The sequence below is a fragment of the Dendrobates tinctorius genome, unplaced genomic scaffold, assembly GCF_039654945.1.
Source record: "Dendrobates tinctorius isolate UK_male_01 unplaced genomic scaffold, ASM3965494v1 ptg000254l, whole genome shotgun sequence".
Lineage (NCBI taxonomy): Eukaryota > Metazoa > Chordata > Amphibia > Anura > Dendrobatidae > Dendrobates > Dendrobates tinctorius.
Window position 1 is genome coordinate 1,380,702 of NW_027361921.1, and position 15,389 is coordinate 1,396,090.

General features: G+C 34.9%; 11 non-coding genes across 11 annotated transcripts; 9 read left to right on the plus strand and 2 right to left on the minus strand.

Moving 5' to 3' along the window:
- The first annotated feature begins 400 nt into the window (after nt 1-400).
- Nucleotides 401-474, plus strand: TRNAT-CGU (transfer RNA threonine (anticodon CGU)). Its single transcript has one exon. It is a non-coding gene; the product is annotated as a tRNA-Thr (tRNA).
- A 722-nt stretch (nt 475-1,196) lies between these two features.
- Nucleotides 1,197-1,270, plus strand: TRNAT-CGU (transfer RNA threonine (anticodon CGU)). The gene has a single exon. It is a non-coding gene; the product is annotated as a tRNA-Thr (tRNA).
- A 1,521-nt stretch (nt 1,271-2,791) lies between these two features.
- On the plus strand, nt 2,792-2,865 carry TRNAT-CGU (transfer RNA threonine (anticodon CGU)). Its single transcript has one exon. It is a non-coding gene; the product is annotated as a tRNA-Thr (tRNA).
- Nucleotides 2,866-3,587: 722 nt separating this feature from the next.
- Nucleotides 3,588-3,661, plus strand: TRNAT-CGU (transfer RNA threonine (anticodon CGU)). The gene has a single exon. It is a non-coding gene; the product is annotated as a tRNA-Thr (tRNA).
- A 1,521-nt stretch (nt 3,662-5,182) lies between these two features.
- On the plus strand, nt 5,183-5,256 carry TRNAT-CGU (transfer RNA threonine (anticodon CGU)). Its single transcript has one exon. It is a non-coding gene; the product is annotated as a tRNA-Thr (tRNA).
- A 722-nt stretch (nt 5,257-5,978) lies between these two features.
- Nucleotides 5,979-6,052, plus strand: TRNAT-CGU (transfer RNA threonine (anticodon CGU)). Its single transcript has one exon. It is a non-coding gene; the product is annotated as a tRNA-Thr (tRNA).
- Nucleotides 6,053-7,573: 1,521 nt separating this feature from the next.
- Nucleotides 7,574-7,647, plus strand: TRNAT-CGU (transfer RNA threonine (anticodon CGU)). Its single transcript has one exon. It is a non-coding gene; the product is annotated as a tRNA-Thr (tRNA).
- A 722-nt stretch (nt 7,648-8,369) lies between these two features.
- Nucleotides 8,370-8,443, plus strand: TRNAT-CGU (transfer RNA threonine (anticodon CGU)). Its single transcript has one exon. It is a non-coding gene; the product is annotated as a tRNA-Thr (tRNA).
- Nucleotides 8,444-11,909: 3,466 nt separating this feature from the next.
- TRNAT-CGU (transfer RNA threonine (anticodon CGU)) lies at nt 11,910-11,983 on the plus strand. Its single transcript has one exon. It is a non-coding gene; the product is annotated as a tRNA-Thr (tRNA).
- A 1,221-nt stretch (nt 11,984-13,204) lies between these two features.
- Nucleotides 13,205-13,278, minus strand: TRNAT-UGU (transfer RNA threonine (anticodon UGU)). Its single transcript has one exon. It is a non-coding gene; the product is annotated as a tRNA-Thr (tRNA).
- Nucleotides 13,279-14,190: 912 nt separating this feature from the next.
- TRNAT-UGU (transfer RNA threonine (anticodon UGU)) lies at nt 14,191-14,264 on the minus strand. The gene has a single exon. It is a non-coding gene; the product is annotated as a tRNA-Thr (tRNA).
- Nucleotides 14,265-15,389: the final 1,125 nt, after the last annotated feature.

Sequence of the window (15,389 nt, forward strand, 5' to 3'; positions counted from 1 at the left end):
TCTTTCTTCATGTCAGTTTGGGGCTGTTAGCCGAAAAAGAGGACTTTCACTTTTGTTTGACATCAAACATGTCTTTCCCAAATCCCTAATAAAGTGCAATTGAGAGAAAAAAACTTTCTGCTTTTGAAATGCTCTAAAAGGAATTAGATGAAATAAGTTTCTTTAGAGAATATAGGATGGCTTCCATCATTACAAATTAAAACCAGTGGAATTTAAGTAAAAAACATTTTGCTTTTGAAATGCTCTAAAAGGAATTAGATGAAATAACTTTCTTTAGAGAATATAGGATGGGCTCAAGCATTACAAATTAAAACCAGTGGAATTACACATTAGATGCTACAAATTTTCATAGCAGTTTTCTGAAAAAGCAGAATAATAAATATTCACTTATGAATCATGTGGTCCTGTGGCTTAGTTGGTTAAAGCGCCTGTGTCGTAAACAGGAGATCCTGAGTTCAATTCTCAGCAGTACCTAGTTTTCATCTTCTCAAGGATAAGCTTCCTATCTACAAGCAGTTGTTGTACCTGTGTGCAAACTCAAATTTGCCATTTTTCCAGCCCTACTCAGTGCAATTGTGAGATTAAGTATCTCATCTAAATGCTGAAAAGGAAGTAAGATTGCTTCAAACTTGACAACTTTACCAATGGATTTTAATTTGAATGCCTCCACTTTCCGCATCTGACTCTCTAAGCAGTCTTTCCAATATATCACATCTTTTTGTGATGTAGCCAAGTTGGTGAAAGAGCCTGTTTAGTAAACAGAAAATCTTGATTTCGAATGTCAGCAGTGCTTTCCTTTCTTCATGTCAGTTTGGGGCTGTTAGCCGAAAAAGAGGACTTTCACTTTTGTTTGACATCAAACATGTCTTTCCCAAATGCCTAATAAATTGCAATTGAGAGAAAAAAACTTTCTGCTTTTGAAATGCTCTAAAAGGAATTAGATGAAATAAGTTTCTTTAGAGAATATAGGATGGCTTCAAGCATTACAAATTAAAACCAGTGGAATTTGAGTGAAAAAAAAAATTTGCTTTTGAAATGCTCTAAAAGGAATTAGATGAAATAACTTTCTTTAGAGAATATAGGATGGGCTCAAGCATTACAAATTAAAACCAGTGGAATTACACATTAGATGCTACAAATTTTCATAGCAGTTTTCTGAAAAAGCAGAATAATAAATATTCACATATGGATCATGTGGTGCTGTGGCTTAGTTGGTTAAAGCGCCTGTCTCGTAAACAGGAAATCCTGACTTCAACTCTCAGCAGTACCTTGCTTTCATCTTCTCAAGAATAAGCTTCCTATCTTAAAGCAGGTGTTTTACCTGTGCGCAAACTCAAATTTGCCATTGTTCCAGCCCTACTGATAGTGCAATTGTGAGATTAAGAATCTCATCTAAATGTTGAAAAGGAAGTAAGATTGCTTCAAGCTTGACAACTTAACCAATGGATTTTATTTTGAAATGCCTCCACTTTCCGCACCTGAATCTCTAAGCAGTCTTTCCAATATATCATATCTTTTTGTGATTTAGCCAAGTTGGTCAAAGAGCCTGTTTAGTAAACAGAAAATCTTGATTTCGAATGTCAGCAGTGCTTTCCTTTCTTCATGTCAGTTTGGGGCTGTGAGTCGAAAAAGAGGACTTTCACTTTTGTTTGACATCAAACATGTCTTTCCCAAATCCCTAATAAAGTGCAATTGAGAGAAAAAAACTTTCTGCTTTTGAAATGCTATAAAAGGAATTAGATGAAATAAGTTTCTTTAGAGAATATAGGATGGCTTCAAGCATTACAAATTAAAACCAGTGGAATTTGAGTGAAAAAAAAATTTGCTTTTGAAATGATCTAAAAGGAATTAGATGAAATAACTTTCTTTAGAGAATATAGGATGGGCTCAAGCATTACAAATTAAAACCAGTGGAATTACACATTAGATGCTACAAATTTTCATAGCAGTTTTCTGAAAAAGCAGAATAATAAATATTCACATATGAATCATGTGGTGCTGTGGCTTAGTTGGTTAAAGCGCCTGTCTTGTAACTAAGAGATCCTGAATTCAACTCTCAGCAGTACCTTGTTTTCATCTTCTCAAGAATAAGCTTTCTATCTTAAAGCAGGTGTTTTACCTGTGTGCAAACTCAAATTTGCCATTTTTCCAGCCCTACTGTTAGTGCAACTGTGAGATTAAGTATCTCATCTAAATGCTGAAAAGGAAGTAAGACTGCTTCAAGCTTGACAATTTAACCAATGGATTTTATTTTGAAATGCCTCCACTTTCCGCATCTGACTCTCTAAGCAGTCTTTCCAATATATCACATCTTTTTGTGATGTAGCCAAGTTGGTCAAAGAGCCTGTTTAGTAAACAGAAAATCTTGATTTCGAATGTCAGCAGTGCTTTTCTTTCTTCATGTCAGTTTGGGGCTGTTAGCCGAAAAAGAGGACTTTCACTTTTGTTTGACATCAAACATGTCTTTCCCAAATCCCTAATAAAGTGCAATTGAGAGAAAAAAACTTTCTGCTTTTGAAATGCTCTAAAAGGAATTAGATGAAATAAGTTTCTTTAGAGAATATAGGATGGCTTCCATCATTACAAATTAAAACCAGTGGAATTTAAGTAAAAAACATTTTGCTTTTGAAATGCTCTAAAAGGAATTAGATGAAATAACTTTCTTTAGAGAATATAGGATGGGCTCAAGCATTACAAATTAAAACCAGTGGAATTACACATTAGATGCTACAAATTTTCATAGCAGTTTTCTGAAAAAGCAGAATAATAAATATTCACTTATGAATCATGTGGTCCTGTGGCTTAGTTGGTTAAAGCGCCTGTGTCGTAAACAGGAGATCCTGAGTTCAATTCTCAGCAGTACCTAGTTTTCATCTTCTCAAGGATAAGCTTCCTATCTACAAGCAGTTGTTGTACCTGTGTGCAAACTCAAATTTGCCATTTTTCCAGCCCTACTCAGTGCAATTGTGAGATTAAGTATCTCATCTAAATGCTGAAAAGGAAGTAAGATTGCTTCAAACTTGACAACTTTACCAATGGATTTTAATTTGAATGCCTCCACTTTCCGCATCTGACTCTCTAAGCAGTCTTTCCAATATATCACATCTTTTTGTGATGTAGCCAAGTTGGTGAAAGAGCCTGTTTAGTAAACAGAAAATCTTGATTTCGAATGTCAGCAGTGCTTTCCTTTCTTCATGTCAGTTTGGGGCTGTTAGCCGAAAAAGAGGACTTTCACTTTTGTTTGACATCAAACATGTCTTTCCCAAATGCCTAATAAATTGCAATTGAGAGAAAAAAACTTTCTGCTTTTGAAATGCTCTAAAAGGAATTAGATGAAATAAGTTTCTTTAGAGAATATAGGATGGCTTCAAGCATTACAAATTAAAACCAGTGGAATTTGAGTGAAAAAAAAAATTTGCTTTTGAAATGCTCTAAAAGGAATTAGATGAAATAACTTTCTTTAGAGAATATAGGATGGGCTCAAGCATTACAAATTAAAACCAGTGGAATTACACATTAGATGCTACAAATTTTCATAGCAGTTTTCTGAAAAAGCAGAATAATAAATATTCACATATGGATCATGTGGTGCTGTGGCTTAGTTGGTTAAAGCGCCTGTCTCGTAAACAGGAAATCCTGACTTCAACTCTCAGCAGTACCTTGCTTTCATCTTCTCAAGAATAAGCTTCCTATCTTAAAGCAGGTGTTTTACCTGTGCGCAAACTCAAATTTGCCATTGTTCCAGCCCTACTGATAGTGCAATTGTGAGATTAAGAATCTCATCTAAATGTTGAAAAGGAAGTAAGATTGCTTCAAGCTTGACAACTTAACCAATGGATTTTATTTTGAAATGCCTCCACTTTCCGCACCTGAATCTCTAAGCAGTCTTTCCAATATATCATATCTTTTTGTGATTTAGCCAAGTTGGTCAAAGAGCCTGTTTAGTAAACAGAAAATCTTGATTTCGAATGTCAGCAGTGCTTTCCTTTCTTCATGTCAGTTTGGGGCTGTGAGTCGAAAAAGAGGACTTTCACTTTTGTTTGACATCAAACATGTCTTTCCCAAATCCCTAATAAAGTGCAATTGAGAGAAAAAAACTTTCTGCTTTTGAAATGCTATAAAAGGAATTAGATGAAATAAGTTTCTTTAGAGAATATAGGATGGCTTCAAGCATTACAAATTAAAACCAGTGGAATTTGAGTGAAAAAAAAATTTGCTTTTGAAATGATCTAAAAGGAATTAGATGAAATAACTTTCTTTAGAGAATATAGGATGGGCTCAAGCATTACAAATTAAAACCAGTGGAATTACACATTAGATGCTACAAATTTTCATAGCAGTTTTCTGAAAAAGCAGAATAATAAATATTCACATATGAATCATGTGGTGCTGTGGCTTAGTTGGTTAAAGCGCCTGTCTTGTAACTAAGAGATCCTGAATTCAACTCTCAGCAGTACCTTGTTTTCATCTTCTCAAGAATAAGCTTTCTATCTTAAAGCAGGTGTTTTACCTGTGTGCAAACTCAAATTTGCCATTTTTCCAGCCCTACTGTTAGTGCAACTGTGAGATTAAGTATCTCATCTAAATGCTGAAAAGGAAGTAAGACTGCTTCAAGCTTGACAATTTAACCAATGGATTTTATTTTGAAATGCCTCCACTTTCCGCATCTGACTCTCTAAGCAGTCTTTCCAATATATCACATCTTTTTGTGATGTAGCCAAGTTGGTCAAAGAGCCTGTTTAGTAAACAGAAAATCTTGATTTCGAATGTCAGCAGTGCTTTTCTTTCTTCATGTCAGTTTGGGGCTGTTAGCCGAAAAAGAGGACTTTCACTTTTGTTTGACATCAAACATGTCTTTCCCAAATCCCTAATAAAGTGCAATTGAGAGAAAAAAACTTTCTGCTTTTGAAATGCTCTAAAAGGAATTAGATGAAATAAGTTTCTTTAGAGAATATAGGATGGCTTCCATCATTACAAATTAAAACCAGTGGAATTTAAGTAAAAAACATTTTGCTTTTGAAATGCTCTAAAAGGAATTAGATGAAATAACTTTCTTTAGAGAATATAGGATGGGCTCAAGCATTACAAATTAAAACCAGTGGAATTACACATTAGATGCTACAAATTTTCATAGCAGTTTTCTGAAAAAGCAGAATAATAAATATTCACTTATGAATCATGTGGTCCTGTGGCTTAGTTGGTTAAAGCGCCTGTGTCGTAAACAGGAGATCCTGAGTTCAATTCTCAGCAGTACCTAGTTTTCATCTTCTCAAGGATAAGCTTCCTATCTACAAGCAGTTGTTGTACCTGTGTGCAAACTCAAATTTGCCATTTTTCCAGCCCTACTCAGTGCAATTGTGAGATTAAGTATCTCATCTAAATGCTGAAAAGGAAGTAAGATTGCTTCAAACTTGACAACTTTACCAATGGATTTTAATTTGAATGCCTCCACTTTCCGCATCTGACTCTCTAAGCAGTCTTTCCAATATATCACATCTTTTTGTGATGTAGCCAAGTTGGTGAAAGAGCCTGTTTAGTAAACAGAAAATCTTGATTTCGAATGTCAGCAGTGCTTTCCTTTCTTCATGTCAGTTTGGGGCTGTTAGCCGAAAAAGAGGACTTTCACTTTTGTTTGACATCAAACATGTCTTTCCCAAATGCCTAATAAATTGCAATTGAGAGAAAAAAACTTTCTGCTTTTGAAATGCTCTAAAAGGAATTAGATGAAATAAGTTTCTTTAGAGAATATAGGATGGCTTCAAGCATTACAAATTAAAACCAGTGGAATTTGAGTGAAAAAAAAAATTTGCTTTTGAAATGCTCTAAAAGGAATTAGATGAAATAACTTTCTTTAGAGAATATAGGATGGGCTCAAGCATTACAAATTAAAACCAGTGGAATTACACATTAGATGCTACAAATTTTCATAGCAGTTTTCTGAAAAAGCAGAATAATAAATATTCACATATGGATCATGTGGTGCTGTGGCTTAGTTGGTTAAAGCGCCTGTCTCGTAAACAGGAAATCCTGACTTCAACTCTCAGCAGTACCTTGCTTTCATCTTCTCAAGAATAAGCTTCCTATCTTAAAGCAGGTGTTTTACCTGTGCGCAAACTCAAATTTGCCATTGTTCCAGCCCTACTGATAGTGCAATTGTGAGATTAAGAATCTCATCTAAATGTTGAAAAGGAAGTAAGATTGCTTCAAGCTTGACAACTTAACCAATGGATTTTATTTTGAAATGCCTCCACTTTCCGCACCTGAATCTCTAAGCAGTCTTTCCAATATATCATATCTTTTTGTGATTTAGCCAAGTTGGTCAAAGAGCCTGTTTAGTAAACTGAAAATCTTGATTTCGAATGTCAGCAGTGCTTTCCTTTCTTCATGTCAGTTTGGGGCTGTGAGTCGAAAAAGAGGACTTTCACTTTTGTTTGACATCAAACATGTCTTTCCCAAATCCCTAATAAAGTGCAATTGAGAGAAAAAAACTTTCTGCTTTTGAAATGCTATAAAAGGAATTAGATGAAATAAGTTTCTTTAGAGAACATAGGATGGCTTCAAGCATTACAAATTAAAACCAGTGGAATTTGAGTGAAAAAAAAATTTGCTTTTGAAATGATCTAAAAGGAATTAGATGAAATAACTTTCTTTAGAGAATATAGGATGGGCTCAAGCATTACAAATTAAAACCAGTGGAATTACACATTAGATGCTACAAATTTTCATAGCAGTTTTCTGAAAAAGCAGAATAATAAATATTCACATATGAATCATGTGGTGCTGTGGCTTAGTTGGTTAAAGCTCCTGTCTTGTAACTAAGAGATCCTGAATTCAACTCTCAGCAGTACCTTGTTTTCATCTTCTCAAGAATAAGCTTTCTATCTTAAAGCAGGTGTTTTACCTGTGTGCAAACTCAAATTTGCCATTTTTCCAGCCCTACTGTTAGTGCAACTGTGAGATTAAGTATCTCATCTAAATGCTGAAAAGGAAGTAAGACTGCTTCAAGCTTGACAATTTAACCAATGGATTTTATTTTGAAATGCCTCCACTTTCCGCATCTGACTCTCTAAGCAGTCTTTCCAATATATCACATCTTTTTGTGATGTAGCCAAGTTGGTCAAAGAGCCTGTTTAGTAAACAGAAAATCTTGATTTCGAATGTCAGCAGTGCTTTTCTTTCTTCATGTCAGTTTGGGGCTGTTAGCCGAAAAAGAGGACTTTCACTTTTGTTTGACATCAAACATGTCTTTCCCAAATCCCTAATAAAGTGCAATTGAGAGAAAAAAACTTTCTGCTTTTGAAATGCTCTAAAAGGAATTAGATGAAATAAGTTTCTTTAGAGAATATAGGATGGCTTCCATCATTACAAATTAAAACCAGTGGAATTTAAGTAAAAAACATTTTGCTTTTGAAATGCTCTAAAAGGAATTAGATGAAATAACTTTCTTTAGAGAATATAGGATGGGCTCAAGCATTACAAATTAAAACCAGTGGAATTACACATTAGATGCTACAAATTTTCATAGCAGTTTTCTGAAAAAGCAGAATAATAAATATTCACTTATGAATCATGTGGTCCTGTGGCTTAGTTGGTTAAAGCGCCTGTGTCGTAAACAGGAGATCCTGAGTTCAACTCTCAGCAGTACCTAGTTTTCATCTTCTCAAGGATAAGCTTCCTATCTACAAGCAGGTGTTGTACCTGTGTGCAAACTCAAATTTGCCATTTTTCCAGCCCTACTCAGTGCAATTGTGAGATTAAGTATCTCATCTAAATGCTGAAAAGGAAGTAAGATTGCTTCAAACTTGACAACTTTACCAATGGATTTTAATTTGAATGCCTCCACTTTCCGCATCTGACTCTCTAAGCAGTCTTTCCAATATATCACATCTTTTTGTGATGTAGCCAAGTTGGTGAAAGAGCCTGTTTAGTAAACAGAAAATCTTGATTTCGAATGTCAGCAGTGCTTTCCTTTCTTCATGTCAGTTTGGGGCTGTTAGCCGAAAAAGAGGACTTTCACTTTTGTTTGACATCAAACATGTCTTTCCCAAATGCCTAATAAATTGCAATTGAGAGAAAAAAACTTTCTGCTTTTGAAATGCTCTAAAAGGAATTAGATGAAATAAGTTTCTTTAGAGAATATAGGATGGCTTCAAGCATTACAAATTAAAACCAGTGGAATTTGAGTGAAAAAAAAAATTTGCTTTTGAAATGCTCTAAAAGGAATTAGATGAAATAACTTTCTTTAGAGAATATAGGATGGGCTCAAGCATTACAAATTAAAACCAGTGGAATTACACATTAGATGCTACAAATTTTCATAGCAGTTTTCTGAAAAAGCAGAATAATAAATATTCACATATGGATCATGTGGTGCTGTGGCTTAGTTGGTTAAAGCGCCTGTCTCGTAAACAGGAAATCCTGACTTCAACTCTCAGCAGTACCTTGCTTTCATCTTCTCAAGAATAAGCTTCCTATCTTAAAGCAGGTGTTTTACCTGTGCGCAAACTCAAATTTGCCATTGTTCCAGCCCTACTGATAGTGCAATTGTGAGATTAAGAATCTCATCTAAATGTTGAAAAGGAAGTAAGATTGCTTCAAGCTTGACAACTTAACCAATGGATTTTATTTTGAAATGCCTCCACTTTCCGCACCTGAATCTCTAAGCAGTCTTTCCAATATATCATATCTTTTTGTGATTTAGCCAAGTTGGTCAAAGAGCCTGTTTAGTAAACTGAAAATCTTGATTTCGAATGTCAGCAGTGCTTTCCTTTCTTCATGTCAGTTTGGGGCTGTTAGCCGAAAAAGAGGACTTTCACTTTTGTTTGACATCAAACATGTCTTTCCCAAATCCCTAATAAAGTGCAATTGAGAGAAAAAAACTTTCTGCTTTTGAAATGCTCTAAAAGGAATTAGATGAAATAAGTTTCTTTAGAGAATATAGGATGGCTTCCATCATTACAAATTAAAAGCAGTGGAATTTAAGTAAAAAAAATTTTGCTTTGAAATGCTCTAAAAGGAATTAGATGAAATAACTTTCTTTAGAGAATATAGGATGGGCTCAAGCATTACAAATTAAAACCAGTGGAATTACACATTAGATGCTACAAATTTTCATAGCAGTTTTCTGAAAAAGCAGAATAATAAATATTCACATATGAATCATGTGGTGCTGTGGCTTAGTTGGTTAAAGCGCCTGTGTCATAAACAGGCGATCCTGAGTTCAACTCTCAGCAGTACCTTGTTTTCATCTTCTCAAGAATAAGCTTCCTATCTTAAAGCAGGTGTTCTACCAGTGTGCAAACTCAAATTTACCATTTTTCCAGCCCTACTGATAGTGCAATTGTGAGATTAAGTATCTCATCTAAATGCTGAAAAGGAAGTAAGATTGCTTCAAACTTGACAACTTTACCAATGGATTTTAATTTGAAATGCCTTCACTTTCCGCATCTGACTCTCTAAGCAGTCTTTCCAATATATCACATCTTTTTGTGATGTAGCCAAGTTGGTCAAAGAGCCTGTTTAGTAAACAGAAAATCTTGATTTCGAATGTCAGCAGTGCTTTCCTTTCTTCATGTCAGTTTGGGGCTGTTAGTCGAAAAAGAGGACTTTCACTTTTGTTTGACATCAAACATGTCTTTCCCAAATCACTAATAAAGTGCAATTGAGAGAAAAAAACTTTCTGCTTTTGAAATGCTCTAAAAAGAATTAGATGAAATAAGTTTCTTTAGAGAATATAGGATGGGCTCAAGCATTACAAATTAAAACCAGTGGAATTACACATTAGATGCTACAAATTTTCATAGCAGTTTTCCGAAAAAGCAGAATAGTAAATATTCACACATGGAATTTGTGGTTCTGTGGCTTAGTTGGTTAATGCGCCTGTCTCGTAAACAGGAGATCCTGAGTACAACTCTCAGCAGTACCTTGTTTTCATCTTCTCAAGAATAAGCTTCCTATCTTAAAGCATGTGTTTTACCTGTGTGCAAACTCAAATTTGCCATTTTTCCAGCCCTACTCATAGTGCAATTGTGAGATTAAGTATCTCATCTAAATGCTGAAAAGGAAGTAAGATTGCTTCAAACTTGACAACTTTACCAATGGATTTTAATTTGAAATGCCTTCACTTTCCGCATCTGACTCTCTAAGCAGTCTTTCCAATATATCACATCTTTTTGTGATGTAGCCAAGTTGGTCAAAGAGCCTGTTTAGTAAACAGAAAATCTTGATTTCGAATGTCAGCAGTGCTTTCCTTTCTTCATGTCAGTTTGGGGCTGTTAGTCGAAAAAGAGGACTTTCACTTTTGTTTGACATCAAACATGTCTTTCCCAAATCACTAATAAAGTGCAATTGAGAGAAAAAAACTTTCTGCTTTTGAAATGCTCTAAAAAGAATTAGATGAAATAAGTTTCTTTAGAGAATATAGGATGGGCTCAAGCATTACAAATTAAAACCAGTGGAATTACACATTAGATGCTACAAATTTTCATAGCAGTTTTCCGAAAAAGCAGAATAGTAAATATTCACACATGGAATTTGTGGTTCTGTGGCTTAGTTGGTTAATGCGCCTGTCTCGTAAACAGGAGATCCTGAGTACAACTCTCAGCAGTACCTTGTTTTCATCTTCTCAAGAATAAGCTTCCTATCTTAAAGCATGTGTTTTACCTGTGTGCAAACTCAAATTTGCCATTGTTCCAGCCCTACTGATAGTGCAATTGTGAGATTAAGTATCTCATCTAAATGCTGAAAAGGAAGTAAGACTGCTTCAAGCTTGACAATTTAACCAATGGATTTTATTTTGAAATGCCTCCACTTTCCGCATCTGACTCTCTAAGCAGTCTTTCCAATATATCAAATCTTTTTGTGATGTAGCCAAGTTGGTCAAAGAGCCTGTTTAGTAAACAGAAAATCTTGATTTCGAATGTCAGCAGTGCTTTCCTTTCTTCATGTAAGTTTGGGGCTGTTAGTCGAAAAAGAGGATTTTCACTTTTGTTTGACATCAAACATGTCTTTCCCAAATCACTAATAAAGTGCAATTGAGAGAAAAAAACTTTCTGCTTTTGAAATGCTCTAAAAAGAATTAGATGAAATAAGTTTCTTTAGAGAATATAGGATGGGCTCAAGCATTACAAATTAAAACCAGTGGAATTACACATTAGATGCTACAAATTTTCATAGCAGTTTTCCGAAAAAGCAGAATAGTAAATATTCACACATGGAATTTGTGGTTCTGTGGCTTAGTTGGTTAATGCGCCTGTCTCGTAAACAGGAGATCCTGAGTACAACTCTCAGCAGTACCTTGTTTTCATCTTCTCAAGAATAAGCTTCCTATCTTAAAGCATGTGTTTTACCTGTGTGCAAACTCAAATTTGATATTGTTCCAGTCCTACTGATAGTGCAATTGTGAGATTAAGAATCTCATCTAAATGCTGAAAAGGAAGTAAGATTGCTTCAAGCTTGACAACTTAACCAATTGATTTTATTTTGAAATGCCTCCACTTTCCGCACCTGACTCTCTAAGCAGTCTTTCCAATATATCACATCTTTTTGTGATGTAGACAAGTTGGTCAAAGAGCCTGTTTAGTAAACAGAAAATCTTGATTTCGAATGTCAGCAGTGCTTTCCTTTCTTCATGTCAGTTTGGGGCTGTTATCCAAAAAAGAGGACTTTCACTTTTGTTTGACATCAAACATGTCTTTCCCAAAGCCCTAATAAAGTGCAATTGAGAGAAAAAAACTTTCTGCTTTTGAAATGCTCTAAAAGGAATTAGATGAAATAAGTTTCTTTAGAGAATATAGGATGGCTTCAAGCATTACAAATTAAAACCAGTGGAATTACACATTAGATGCTACAAATTTTCATAGCAGTTTTCTGAAAAAGCAGAATAATAAATATTCACATATGGATCATGTGGTGCTGTGGCTTAGTTGGTTAAAGCGCCTGTCTCGTAAACAGGAAATCCTGACTTCAACTCTCAGCAGTACCTTGTTTTCATCTTCTCAAGTATAAGCTTCCTATCTTAAAGCATGTGTGTTTTACCTGTGTGCAAACTCAAATTTGCCATTGTTCCAGCCCTACTGATAGTGCAATTGTGAGATTAAGTATCTCATCTAAATGCTGAAAAGGAAGTAAGACTGCTTCAAGCTTGACAATTTAACCAATGGTTTTTATTTTGAAATGCATCCACTTTCCGCATCTGACTCTCTAAGCAGTCTTTCCAATATATCACATCTTTTTGTGATGTAGCCAAGTTGGTCAAAGAGCCTTTTTAGTAAACAGAAAATCTTGATTTCGAATGTCAGCAGTGCTTTCCTTTCTTCATGTCAGTTTGGGGCTGTGAGTCGAAAAAGAGGACTTTCACTTTTGTTTGACATCAAACATGTCTTTCCCAAATCCCTAATAAAGTGCAATTGAGAGAAAAAAACTTTCTGCTTTTGAAATGCTATAAAAGGAATTAGATGAAATAAGTTTCTTTAGAGAATATAGGATGGCTTCAAGCATTACAAATTAAAACCAGTGGAATTTGAGTGAAAAAAAAATTTGCTTTTGAAATGCTCTAAAAGGAATTAGATGAAATAACCTTCTTTAGAGAATATAGGATGGGCTCAAGCATTACAAATTAAAACCAGTGGAATTACACATTAGATGCTACAAAAAGCATTTTAAAATAAAATCCATTGGTTTGAATCAATCTTACTTCCTTTTCAGCATTTAGATGAGATTCTTAATCTCACAGTTGCACTATCAGTAGGGCTGGAACAATGGCAAATTTGAGTTTGCACACAGGTAAAACACACCTGCTTTAAGATAGGAAGCTTATTCTTGAGAAGATGTAGCATCTTGATTAAGTTGGTTAAGTTGTCAAGCTTGAAGCAATCTTACTTCCTTTTCAGCATTTAGATGAGATTCTTAATCTCACAATTGCACTATCAGTAGGGCTGGAACAATGGCAAATTTGAGTTTGCACACAGGTAAAACACACATGCTTTAAGATAGGAAACTTATTCTTGAGAAGATGTAGCATCTTGGTTAAGTTGGTTAAGTTGTCAAGCTTGAAGCAATCTTACTTCCTTTTCAGCATTTAGATGAGATTCTTAATCTCACAATTGCACTATCAGTAGGGCTGGAACAATGGCAAATTTGAGTTTGCACACAGGTAAAACACCTGCTTTAAGATAGGAAGCTTATTCTTGAGAAGACAAAAACAAGGTACTGCTGAGAGTTGAACTCAGGATCTCCTGTTTACAAGACAGGCGCTTTAACCAACTAAGCCACAGCACCACATGTTCCATAGGTGAATATTTATTATTCTGCTTTTTCCGAAAACTGCTATGAAAATTTGTAGCATCTAATGTGTAATTCCACTGGTTTTAATTTGTAAAGCTTGAGCCCATCCTATATTCTCTAAAGAAAGTTATTTCATCTGATTCCTTTTAGAGCATTTCAAAAGCAAAATTTTTTTTTTTACTCAAATTCCACTGGTTTTAATTTGTAATGCTTGAAGCCATCCTATATTCTCTAAAGAAACTTATTTAATCTAATTCCTTTTAGAGCATTTCAAAAGCAGAAAGTTTTTTTTCTCTCAATTACACTTTATTAGTGCTTTGGGAAAGACATGTTTGATGTCAAACAAAAGTGAAAGTCCTCTTTTTCGGCTAACAGCCCCAAACTGACATGAAGAAAGGAAAGCACTGCTGACATTCGAAATCAAGATTTTCTGTTTACTAAACAGGCTCTTTGACCAACTTGTCTACATCACAAAAAGATGTGATATATTGGAAAGACTGCTTAGAGAGTCAGGTGCGGAAAGTGGAGGCATTTCAAAATAAAATCCATTGGTTAAGTTGTCAAGCTTGAAGCAATCTTACTTCCTTTTCAGCATTTAGATGAGATTCTTAATCTCACAATTGCACTATCAGTAGGGCTGGAACAATGGCAAATTTGAGTTTGCACACAGGTAAAACACACCTGCTTTAAGATAGGAAGCTTATTCTTGAGAAGATGTAGCATCTTGATTAAGTTGGTTAAGTTGTCAAGCTTGAAGCAATCTTACTTCCTTTTCAGCATTTAGATGAGATTCTTAATCTCACAATTGCACTATCAGTAGGGCTGGAACAATGGCAAATTTGAGTTTGCACACAGGTAAAACACCTGCTTTAAGATAGGAAGCTTATTCTTGAGAAGACAAAAACAAGGTACTGCTGAGAGTTGAACTCAGGATCTCCTGTTTACAAGACAGGCGCTTTAACCAACTAAGCCACAGCACCACATGTTCCATAGGTGAATATTTATTATTCTGCTTTTTCCGAAAACTGCTATGAAAATTTGTAGCATCTAATGTGTAATTCCACTGGTTTTAATTTGTAAAGCTTGAGCCCATCCTATATTCTCTAAAAAAAGTTATTTCTTCTGATTCCTTTTAGAGCATTTCAAAAGCAACATTTTTTTTTTTACTCAAATTCCACTGGTTTTAATTTGTAATGCTTGAAGCCATCCTATATTCTCTAAAGAAACTTATTTCATCTAATTCCTTTTAGAGCATTTCAAAAGCAGAAAGTTTTTTTTCTCTCAATTACACTTTATTAGTGCTTTGGGAAAGACATGTTTGATGTCAAACAAAAGTGAAAGTCCTCTTTTTCGGCTAACAGCCCCAAACTGACATGAAGAAAGGAAAGCACTGCTGACATTCGAAATCAAGATTTTCTGTTTACTAAACAGGCTCTTTGACCAACTTGTCTACATCACAAAAAGATGTGATATATTGGAAAGACTGCTTAGAGAGTCAGGTGCGGAAAGTGGAGGCATTTCAAAATAAAATCCATTGGTTAAGTTGTCAAGCTTGAAGCAATCTTACTTCCTTTTCAGCATTTAGATGAGATTCTTAATCTCACAATTGCACTATCAGTAGGGCTGGAACAATGGCAAATTTGAGTTTGCACACAGGTAAAACACACCTGCTTTAAGATAGGAAGCTTATTCTTGAGAAGATGTAGCATCTTGGTTAAGTTGGTAAGCTTGAAGCAATCTTACTTTCTTTCAGCATTTAGATGAGATTCTTAATCTCACAATTGCACTATCAGTAGGGCTGGAACAATGGCAAATTTGAGTTTGCACACAGGTAAAACACACCTGCTTTAAGATAGGAAGCTTATTCTTGAGAAGACAAAAACAAGCTACTGCTGAGAGTTGAACTCAGGATCTCCTGTTTACAAGACAGGCGCTTTAACCAAGTAAGCCACAGCACCACATGTTCCATAGGTGAATATTTATTATTCTGCTTTTTCCGAAAACTGCTATGAAAATTTGTAGCATCTAATGTGTAATTCCACTGGTTTTAATTTGTAAAGCTTGAGCCCATCCTATATTCTCTAAAGAAAGTTATTTCATCTGAT